General features: G+C 41.6%; 1 protein-coding gene across 1 annotated transcript in view; it reads left to right on the top strand.

Moving 5' to 3' along the window:
* LOC126014220 (ankyrin repeat domain-containing protein 26-like) overlaps positions 1-12047 on the top strand; it is a 263129-nt gene that overhangs the window by 105458 nt on the left and 145624 nt on the right. The gene's annotated exons all lie outside the window — the stretch shown is intronic.

Raw genomic sequence — 12047 nt, forward strand, 5'->3', positions numbered from 1 at the left:
TGCCAGTCATCCCACGTCCTCCCACCGCGAGCTGCCAGGAGTGACCTCGCAGCGGAGAGCTAGGAGGAACTCCTGAGGGCCCCGGGTGTGACCCAAAATTATTAGTAGTTGATTATTCTATATGCTATATAAATTTAATTCATATGACTTTTATATTTATATTAAATATATATAAAATAAATGTAATCATATATAAGGTTATATATTAGATTATATTAAAATCAATCATTTATATTATTTTATGGTTATATATTGTATAATTAAATTCTCTTAATGGTCAATTATTAATTATATTAATATATTAATTCTATTATGATTATAAGTATACTATTGTATGGTTAATATATTAATCATAATAATGATGATGATGATAAAGTCATTGAAAGGGTGCCTTCTCGGTGTTTCTAGACTCAGAAGAAAGTTCTCCTCACTCCCTAGCGTGGGACTGCAGATGGCTGAAAGCTTCGTTCCTGAGAAAATTCGTTCTCCAACATCTCCTATGATCCACCGGGCCTGCCAGGAGGGACTCCTGAGTGCTGACCCAGTAGTTATCTCTGTAGCACCACCGTGTGTGCTCCCACCCCCAAAAGTTTCCACTGAATTGTTCCATAGAATTCGGAATCTCTGCTTCTTCAATCCTTGAGTGGTATTTTAAAATTCATTACAGGCACCAAGTTCCCCTCCCTTCCTTAGTTTTCTCTTTTTTTATACTTAAAAGTGAGTGAAAAACAAGGAAAGTATTCTTTTCAAATGGTAAAATGGAATCAGAGATATTCTGAGGTTAAGACGCTTGCCTCATAGGCTGCAGACCTGGGTTTCATACCAGTACTACTTTGATCCCAGTCCCACTGAGGAACCCCAGGAGTGATTCCTGACACTCAAAAGCCCTGAATATAGCCTAGTGCTGCCAAATTACAAACGCTGACCTGTTTTCCTCTTCAAATCCTTAACACAAATCTTTCAGTCATTCAGGTAAGATAACTGTTTTTGCTTCCTCTTGTTCTTTTCCTTTCTCTTCCCTATTCCTGTATAATCATCACTGACTTTGTATAAAGTTCTCATCTCCTGATTATAAAGCCTTTTATTCCATATTCAAGAGCCTACAAATTAAAAATCTAAATTTAGCATTTTCTCATGCTTCCATTTTTCCTATATGTAACTTTTGCATTTTCGCCTCTACTGCATTTCTTAGAAAGGCAAATAGAGGGGGCTGGAGCCCTAGACCAAGACCTTGAGAAAGCCAAAGCAGGACCAAATACAAATGAATTTTGGGGGTTTATGTGAATTTTTTGAATTAGGATCATCAAATATTTGCCTCACTTGGGGATCGGAGTGATAGTTCAGTACAGAAGGTTTTTTTGCCTAGCAATCTCTGGCATCCCATATAGTCCCCCAAGCCCTTCAGGAGTGATTCCTTAATGGAAAGCAGGAGTCAATCTTCTAACCGAACCCCAACCCTCCAAAAAAAGATGGTTTATTGATCATTGTTTTTGTTTATTTGTTTGTTTGTTTGTTTTTGCCTCATAGAATATCCTAAATAACTGGGGACTCTTGGATTTCAAAGTAGTTTGAAAGTGACTTAATGGGAGAGTGCATGGACTTTGTGATCAGTTCCCATGATCTTGTTGCTTTAAGCATATCTTCATCCTTTACAGTAAATTAGGATTTTTTAGTATAGCATTTTCCTAAGCCATTCAAGAGAAATGATCATACCTTCAGGAAAGTATAAGAACACTGAAATCCGTGCAAATAGCCAAGGAAATTAGGGATTGTGGTTGGCAACTAAAGTTAAATCACTTTCATGAGAGGCCTGAGACATATAGCACATTGGTATGGCATATTTCTTGCATGTGTCCAACATGGGAGGGACATGGTTTGATTCCCGGCATCCCATATGGTCCCCCAGCCTGCCGGGGCAATTTCTGAGTGTAGAGCCAGGAGTGACGCCTGAGCAACACCTCGTGTGCCCCAAAAACCAATCAATCAATCAGTCGGGCTTAAAATAATTTTAGGGGCTGGAAGATAGCACAGTGGTAGGGCATTTGCCTTGCAAGCGACGATGGTTCAAATCCCAGCATTCCATATGGTCTGCGTGCCTGGCAGGAGCGATTTCTGAGGACAGAGCCAGGAGGAACCCCTGAGGGCCACCGAGTGTGAGCCAAAAATCCAAAAATGAAAAAAAAATTTTGGAGGGCAATGAAAAAGTTTTAAAATATTTACATTAGGGGTCTGATCAATAGTGCAACTGTAGGGCATTTGCTTTGCATGTAGCAGACACACGATGGACCCAGGTTCCATTCCGAACATCAAATATGGTCCTCTAAGCCTGCCAGAAGCAATTTCTGAGTACAGGGCCAGGTGTAAACCAAGTGCCACCAGATGAGGCCCAAAAGCCAAAAAATAAAAATTAAAATACTTTTTTGCACAATATGAACATTAAAATATTACATCAAATTAAAAATAGATGGGGCTAAAGATATAGCATGAAGATAGGGCAATTGCCTTGCATGCAAAAGGACAGTGGTTGGAATCCCGGCATCCTATATGGTGCCCTGAGCCTGCAAGGAGTTATTTCTGAGCACAGAGCTAGGAGTAACCCCTGAGCGCTGCCGGGTGTGACTCAAAAAAAAAAATGGTAAGACTTAAATCATGGCTTGATATGTGTGTATAACAACACATATCAATAGGCGCATAGAGAGGGAGGGAAAAGAGAAAGAGTTAAGAGAAGCAATAAAAATCGGAAAGAGGGCCCAGAGAAATAGCACAGCAGCGTTTGCCTTACAAGCACCCGATCCAGGACCTAAGGTGGTAGGTTCGAATCCCAGTGTCCCATATGCTGCCCCGTGCCTGCCAGGAGCTATTTCTGAGCAGACAGCCAGTAGTAACCGCTGAGCACTGCTGGGTGTGGCCCAAAAACAAAAAAAAATCAGGATGAGATGATTCAAAAATCTAGATTGCAGCTTTTCAGGCAGAAGCCCCAGGTTCATTCCTGGCAGCTATGTTACCCTGAGCAGTTGAGGTTGACCCCTTAATAATACCAGGTGTGACCCAACAACAACAAAATAGACAAACAAAATTAACTGATAAACCTGCACCCAGGATTTATATGTGAAAGCTCCTTGAATTATTATATCAATGTTTCTTCATGTTCTATTGAAAGCATTCCTCTATCACTTCTTCAATGAAGACCACATATGGTTAAAAGGTATTAGAAAATTGTAGGTAATTTTAATAAAATCACTTCAAGAATATAAGATGGTTGTAAAACCAATACAGTGTGCTCTAAAATAATTTTTTCTACTGAGTGAAAGAAATATATCCATAAATCCTGTAACGTGTTGATCTTCACAAAGCTAAAAAAAAGTGTGAACAGATATTCCATTTCTAACACAAGATAAATGCAAAAGTTCACTTTGAAGGGAACTGAGCTTTTGTTTAATTTTGCTTTCCATAATGACCAGAATTATTCAGTTATTTGAAATTTGAGGTTACTCAATTAACAAAATAATGCTGCTCTGAAATGAATTTTACTACTTAGAGTAACAGTAAGGTTTTAAAGAGACCATGCACCATGAAAATGCAGCTGCATTTTTTAAAGGCTATAATTAAAGTTTGATCATTTCTGTGTATTTGCAATTTTCTACTTAGATCTTTAAAAAGGTTTTCCATATGGTTAATATGTAACATAATTCAAATTTATTATAATGAAGTTCCACCAATAAAAGTTGAAATGTTTTACTAACATAATATTCTTTATTAAAATAAGTGGCATTAATTAGAAATAAAGACAATCCATCAACAATTTTACTTTTCTAAGTGAGACTTAGAAATCTCAGAAACTGCAAACGCCGGCCTCCCTGCGACTGGGGTTCCCTTGCCCCCGGGAAGGTAAGGAAGTCCCTCCCGCCCACCCCGACCGAGCGAACGCCGGCCTCCCGGCGGCTGGGGTTCCCTTGCCCTGGGAAGGTAAGGAAGTCCCTCCCGCCCGCCCCGACCGCGCAAACGCCGGCCTCCCTGCGACTGGGGTTCCCTTGCCCCCGGGAAGGTAAGGAAGTCCCTCCCGCCCGCCCCGACCGCGCGAACGCCGGCCTCCCTGCGGCTGGGGTTCCCTTGCCCTGGGAAGGTAAGGAAGTCCCTCCCGCCCGCCCCGACCGCGCGAACGCCGGCCTCCCTGCGGCTGGGGTTCCCTTGCCCTGGGAAGGTAAGGAAGTCCCTCCCGCCCGCCCTGACAGTGCGAACGCCTGCCTTCCTCCGGCTGGGGTTCCCTTGCCCCGGGAAAGTAAGGAAGTCCCTCCCACCCGCCCCGATCGCGCGACCGGCTGCCAGCCTCCTGCTGGGGTTTCCTTGCCCTGGGAAAGTAAGGAAGTCCCTTCCGCCCGCCCCGACCCTGCGACCAGCTGCCTTCCTCCTGCTGGGGCTCCCTTGCCCCCGGGAAGGTAAGGAAGTCCTTCCCGCCTTCCCCGACCGCGCGAACGACTCCCTTCCTCCTGCGGGGGTTCCCTTGCCCCAGGGAAGGTAAGAAAATCCCACCCACCCGCCCCGACCGTGGGACCGGCTGTCTGCCTCCTGCTGGGGTTCCCTTGCTCCCGGGAGGGTAAGGAAGTCTCTCCCGCCCGCCCCGACCGTGCGACCGGCTGCCTTCCTCCTGCTGGGGGTCCTTTGCCCACAGGAAGGTAGGGAAGTTCTGCTCACCCACGCGGACAGCGTGAACGTGCCCGCCCCCCGTCGGGTATTTCCTGCCTCCCAGAAATAGCTGACAACAATAGGGCAAAGCAACGAATCAGGCCACAAAAAGAGCACAAGAGGAGCCAGACCGGGGCAAGCCCACCCAACAGTACCACTAGATTCATCCTCAGGGAGGGGACCCATTCCCACACCACAGGGGATCAAAACAGACTGAAATTGGAAGAAACAGCTCTCCAAAGCACACCAATAAACACAAGGAAATATGGGTAAATCAAAGAGAACCCTAAGATCTGAAGATACGGAGACAAACCCGAACAAATTTCCAAGTCCGCCAAAACGCACAGATTTGTGGGAAAGTGACCTAAAAGCAGCAATGAGGAAGGAAACACAAGAACTAATAAAAGAAATGAGAGAAACTTTAGCTACTGAGTATAAGATATCTATGGAGGAACGAATCACCCAAATTAAAGAAGAAATGTTAAAGAGTATGAGAGAGTTCATTCAAAAAGAAGTGAAGGAATTAACAGACAAAGTAACAAGCCTTACTAGCAGAAACACAGAGTTGGAGAAACACATCGAAGAACTCGAAGGAAAACTGCAAACAAAAAATGACCAAGAAACCAACAAAGAAATAAAAGGCAAAACACTGGAAGGAAAAGTCCAGTACCTAATGAACAAGGACAAAAGAAACAATCTAAGAATCGTGGGTATACCAGAAGGGGAGGAAATAGGGAAAGGGGAAGAACAAGTAGTCAGAGAGATAATAGCAGAGAACTTCCCCACCCTTTGGAATGAAACTTCAGGGCAATTCCAGGAAATCAAGAGAGTTCCTAGTAAGATAGATCCTAATAAACCTACACCAAGACATATAGTAATCCAAATGGCAAAAAACAAAGAGAAAGAGGAACTTCTTAAGGCAATAAGAGAGAAAAAAAACCTCAAGTACAAAGGTAGGGACATAAGAATCAAACCAGATCTCCCAATCGAAATAATTCAAGCAAGGAGACAGTGGAATGACATATTTAAACGACTGAATGAAAGAAACTTCCAACCTAGAGTCCAATACCCGGCAAAATTATCATTCATATGGGAGAACAGACTGAAAACATTTTCAAACAAGACCGAACTAGAGCTATTTGTGCAAACAAAGCCGATCCTAAACGACCTACTCAGAGATGAACTACACAATCCAAACCCCCGATTGTAACAAAAGCCACCCTACACAACACAACTGCACAACAGTCCTCTCTCTCAATAATCTCCCTAAATGTTAATGGACTAAACTCTCCAATTAAAAGACACATAGTAGAGAACTGGATTAGGAAAAATAAACCGGACTTCTGTTGCCTACAAGAAACACACCTACAGCTACAGGACAAGCATAGGCTTAGAATCAAAGGATGGAAAGTAATTATTCAGGCCAATGGAAAACAAAAAAGAGCAGGGACAGCCATTCTTATATCAGACCAAATTGCATTCAACCTCAAGAAAGTGGTCAGAGATAAAGAGGGTCACTACATACTGATCAGGGGAACATTAGATCAAGAAACACTAACCCTGGTCAATATCTATGCACCCAATGTAGAGTCAGCAAAATATGTGAGGCAACTGCTCGTAAACCTGGAGAAACACATGAAGGGAAATGTGATAGTAGTAGGGGACCTCAATACTCCACTATCACCACTGGACAGATCCACCAAACAGAAAAATAGCAAAGAAATAAGAGCTCTAAATGAAAAATTAGAAGATTTGGGGCTAATAGACTTATATAGAGCCCTCCATCCCCAGAAAGCAGAATACACATTCTTCTCGAGCCCACATGGAACCTTCTCCAGAATAGACCATGTCTTGGGATACAAAACCAACCTATATAAGACCACAAAGGTAAGGATCATTAGAAGTACCCTTTCAGATCACTATGCAACAGAACTCAAAATCGATGTCAAGAAGAAAAAATGGAGAAAAACCAATACCTGGAGATTAAACAACATGCTGCTCAACAACAGCTGGATCAAAGAACAACTCAAGGAAGAAATAAAAAGATTCCTTGAGACAAATGACAATGAAGAGACAACATGTCAAAATTTATGGGACACAGCAAAAGCAGTAATTAGGGGGAAACTCATAGCGATACAGGCCTATGTCAAGAAACAAGAAAATAACAAAACCAACAGTTTAAAAGATCACCTCAAAGAATTGGAACAACAGCAACAGAGAAATCCAACCACAACCAGAAGGCAAGAAATAATAAAAACCAGAGCAGAAATAAACAACATAGAAACTAAAAAAACAATACAAAAAATCAATGAAACCAGGAGTTGGTTTTTCGAAAAAATAAACAAGATAGACAAACCACTGGCAAAACTCACCAAAAAGAAGAGGGAAAATACCCAAATCAGTAGGATCACAAATGAAAGGGGAGAGATTACAACAGAACCTCAAGAAATACAACATATCATAAGATCATATTATGAACAACTATACTCAGCTAAGATAGAGAACCCAGAAGAAATTGACAGATTCTTGGACAAACACCCTCTTCCAAGACTGGAAAAGGAAGAACTAGAAAGCCTAAACAGACCAATCACCTCAGAGGAAATTGAAGATGTAATTAAAAAACTCCCTAAGAACAAAAGCCCAGGCCCAGATGGATTTACAGGTGAATTCTACCAAACATTCCGGGAAGATTTACTACCACTTTTCCATAGGCTCTTCCAAGCCATAGAAAAAACAGGAATCCTCCCTAACTCCTTCTATGAGGCAAATATCACACTCATTCCCAATGACGGCAAAGATACCACCAAGAAAGAAAACTACAGACCAATCTCACTAATGAACATAGATGCAAAGATACTCAACAAAATATTAGCAAACCGAATCCAGCACTTCATCAAAAAGATCATACATCATGACCAAGTGGGATTTATACCAGGAATGCAAGGTTGGTTCAACATACGCAAATCAATCAACATTATACATCACATCAACAACAAGAAAAACAAAAACCACATGATCATATCAATCGATGCAGAGAAGGCATTTGACAAGATCCAACACCCTTTCATGTTAACGACACTCAGCAAAATAGGGTTAGAAGGAACCTTCCTCAAGATAGTCACAGCTATCTATGAAAAGCCTACAGCCAACATTATACTTAATGGCGAGAAACTAGAAGCATTTCCATTAAGGTCAGGAACTAGACAAGGCTGTCCACTCTCTCCACTCTTATTCAATATAACCCTAGAAGTCCTAGCAATAGCAATCCGACAAGAGAAGGGAATCAAAGGAATCCAAATTGGGAAAGAGGAACACAAGCTATCTCTATTTGCAGATGATATGATGATATACATCGAAAATCCTAAAGAGTCCACAGTAAAACTCCTAGAAACAATTAACCAATACAGCAAAGTGGCTGGATACAAAGTCAATACACAAAAGACAGTAGCATTTCTATATACAAACAACGAAATCGAGGAGAGAGAGATTAAAAACACAATACCATTTAAAATAGTATCAAAAAATATCAGGTACCTAGGAATCAACCTTACAAGGGAAGTGAAAGACCTATACCAGGGAAACTTCAAAATGCTTCAGAAAGAAATTGAAGACGATCTAAAGAATTGGAAAAACATCCCAAGCTCATGGATAGGTAGAATTAACATAGTCAAAATGACTATCCTACCCAAACTACTATATAGATTTAATGCAATCCCTATCCAAATCCAGACACCATTCTTTAAAGAAATAGAACAATCAATCATAAAATTTATCTGGAACCACAAAAGACCCAGGATAGCCAAAAACATACTGAAAAACAAAAAGCTGGGAGGCATCTCCTTACCTAACTTGAAACTATACTATAAAGCCATAGTAGTCAAAACAGCATGGTACTGGAACAGAGACAGGACTTCAGACCAGTGGGTCAGAACAGAATTCCCAGACATAAACCCCAAGATATACAGCCAACTAATATTTGATAAAAGAGGTAAGAACCTGAAATGGAACAAAGGAAGTCTATTCAACAAATGGTGTTGGTACAACTGGAAAACCACATGTACGAAAGTGAAGATTGACCCATACCTCACCCCTTATACAAAAGTTAACTCAAAATGGATCAAAGACCTTGAAATCAGACCTGAATCTATAAAGTTTATCGAGAATAAAATAGGTAGAACACTCGAAGACCTATACATCAAAAAGGTCTTTGAGAATGGAGCACCAATGGCAAGAACATTAGCATCAAATATAAACAAATGGGACTACATTAAACTTAAAAGCTTCTGCATGGCAAAAGAAACCCTACTTAATGCAAGAAGACAGTTAACAGAATGGGAAAAAATCTTTTCACTCGACATATCAGATAAAGGGCTGATATCTAGAACATACAAAGCACTCAGAAAGCTGAGCCCCCCAAAACCAAATAAAGCCATAAAAAAATGGGGAGATGAAATGAATAGACACTTCTCTGAGGAAGACAGAAGGATGGCCAACAAACACATGAAAACATGCTCACCTTCACTCATCATCAGGGAGATCCAAATCAAGACAACAATGAGATACCACCTTACACCAGTGAGGATGGCTCACATCAAAAATAATGGAAACAACCTTTGTTGGCGGGGATGCGGTATGAAAGGAACTCTCATCCACTGCTGGTGGGAATGCCCCCTAGTCCAACACCTATGGAGGAAAGTCTGGAGAGTGCTCAAAGAACTCAGAATTGAGCTGCCATTTGACCCAGCAATTGCTCTCCTAGGCATATATCCACAAGATGGAAGGACATTCATTCCAAAATACGTATGCACCCCACTATTTATTGCAGCACTCAGTATAATAGCCAAATCTTGGAACCAACCTAGATGTCCAACAACGGATGAATGGATCATTAAGATGTGGTACATATACACAATGGAATATTACATGGCAGTTAGAAATGATACAATCACAGACTTTGCAGCAACATGGATGGACCTAGATCATGTTATGTTAAACGAAGTAAGTCAGAAGACAAAAGAAAAACACAGAATGGTAGCACTATTCTGAAACACCTAGAACATATATTTTACACACAACTAATACCTAACAATCATACAACAGGGTTTAACAGGGTAGAAACTCTGAACACTGTAATAGTCAACATATACGTGGGAGCAGTGTCCAAAATACATGAAAAAGGAACAACGCAAACTCTTGACGGCTCATTATACCACAAAGAAAACAGCAACAACAGAAACAGCAACATAGAGAGAACAGGTACGTAATCAGACCCCCACAACAAAAGCTCACAATAATCCCTTAGAGATCGTAAACAGGAACACAAGTATAGAACACCACAGGAAATCACGGACTGCAATGGCAATATACCATAACACTACGTTTTAATTCCTTTATCTTGCTACATTTTAAATAACCTCTCAGCTTTTCTGTCCACAGGCACCCTTAGATACAAAGGGCGGACAAACTAAGATGGCAACTCGGGATACCACACGAGATACCATACCTTGTTTGCAAGACGAGATGGCCACGAGAAAACTCTTTAACATAGACTTTATTTCTAGGTTAAACCTTCTTTTAGGAATTGAAGCACGGGACCAGTCAGACCACCAAAGCAGTACGTGTGACGACGTACAGACCTAAACTACAGGCTCTAGTCATCGAACACATTCAACCAAACCAGCATTCCCTTGCTACTCTCTCCTTTCTTCTCGCTACTTTTTTCTTTTTTTTCTTTTTTTTCTCTTCTATTCTTCTCTTTACTTTTTCCCCTTTCTCTTCTCCCTTTCTACGGTATTTTCTCTTTTCTCTTCCTTCATACCCCTCCCTTATACCTTCCCCTTCCCCCCCCCCGGAAATCCAACTATCCCATCACCCCTCAATCCCATCCAGATCTCCCACCATATTAAAACTCTCCACCCTCAGTCCCTAATCTCTTAGGCATCAAGATCGACCTCCTACCCAATGAACCAGTACCCAGCAACCAGGCGAGGGGACACCCAGCCAATCCCACACCTCATCTCCTGCAAGAAAAGACAGCCAACTTCCCTGAAGACTCATGCTACGAGGCCCTCCCTACCATCTCCCCCTAACGTGGACTGTTTCCTGAAACCGGACTTAGGTCCAATAGTATCCCCAATGCAAGAACTCCTCCAAGAATTCCCTGCCGCAAATTTTTACCAATATGAAGAAGGTCAGGGGGAGTGATTGGAAGATGCCTGGGAACCCACACACCACAAGAAAAATCCAAAAGACAACGGGAAAAACTGTACTTTCAACATAGGCATAAGACCTGTAATACACCACCTCTTTACATGTTCTCCTCCAAATGTAAAGTAGTCTCTTGCACCACTTTGGTCCTTTAAAAATTTCGCTAACTCATTTTATCTCTCTCTCTTTTTTTTTTTTTTTAATGTTTGCCCTACATATATATTTGTGGGCACATACACTTTTATTTCTTTTTTTTTTTTTTTAAATCGTATTTGGGTATGCGACCTATTTTTGTTACCCACTCTGTCCAATCCAAATACACCGACAGTATAATGGAGCACCACTTCCCTCTGCAAAGGCACACTAAATAAAGGGGAAATCTTACATATAAAAAAAAAAAAGAGAGCTTATCTACTAAAGATAGGAACTCATAGTTGTTTACAATACAAGGTTATCTCCTACCTTGAAAATATGTCATGTGGAATCAACTTAGACCTCAGGTGATTAGACACCACTCAACCAACCTTGAACCCTGGATCCCAGACATAGAAACGGCACAGCTCTTCACAACAGCTGCAAGAAACAAACTCCATCTGGGACAGCATTAGTACTGCAGGGTCAACAACAAGGGCCAGCCTAAACACGATATCCCGACAATGAGGAAAATGTGAACAACTTGACCTCAGAGCAGTTTAGCCTACCTCACCAGCCAACGACAAGACAAAACCAGAAGACGTGGCACCCTTTGGTAGGTCCAAAAGCCAAGATTGTGTTTTACAGATAACTGGATACAAGAACCACGACCAGACTGTATACATCTTGGGTCCAATAAAAAAGCCCTAGTCTAGGGTTTGAACTAAGACCTGCACAATAAGCATGATCCTCAGTCCCAAAGGTCTGACAGAGACAATTGTAACGGAAAGGGGCTTCTGGAAGCACAAAGAAAGACGCTATCCTAGATGCCATCCTAGGTTCAGGGCAAAGACTAAGATCACCAACCACAGAAGACGGATTAAAATGGCACTGAGGTAACAGAACCTCTAGAGTCACAAAGACTGACTTCACCATAAGTCCCATCTCAGGATCTGTACGGATACTGAGACCTCTAAACACAGAGCTCTGATTGCATCACCCTGGACAGAGCAGAAGTCTTCCAC

This window comes from Suncus etruscus, chromosome 7, assembly GCF_024139225.1.
Source record: "Suncus etruscus isolate mSunEtr1 chromosome 7, mSunEtr1.pri.cur, whole genome shotgun sequence".
NCBI classification, from domain to species: Eukaryota; Metazoa; Chordata; class Mammalia; order Eulipotyphla; family Soricidae; genus Suncus; species Suncus etruscus.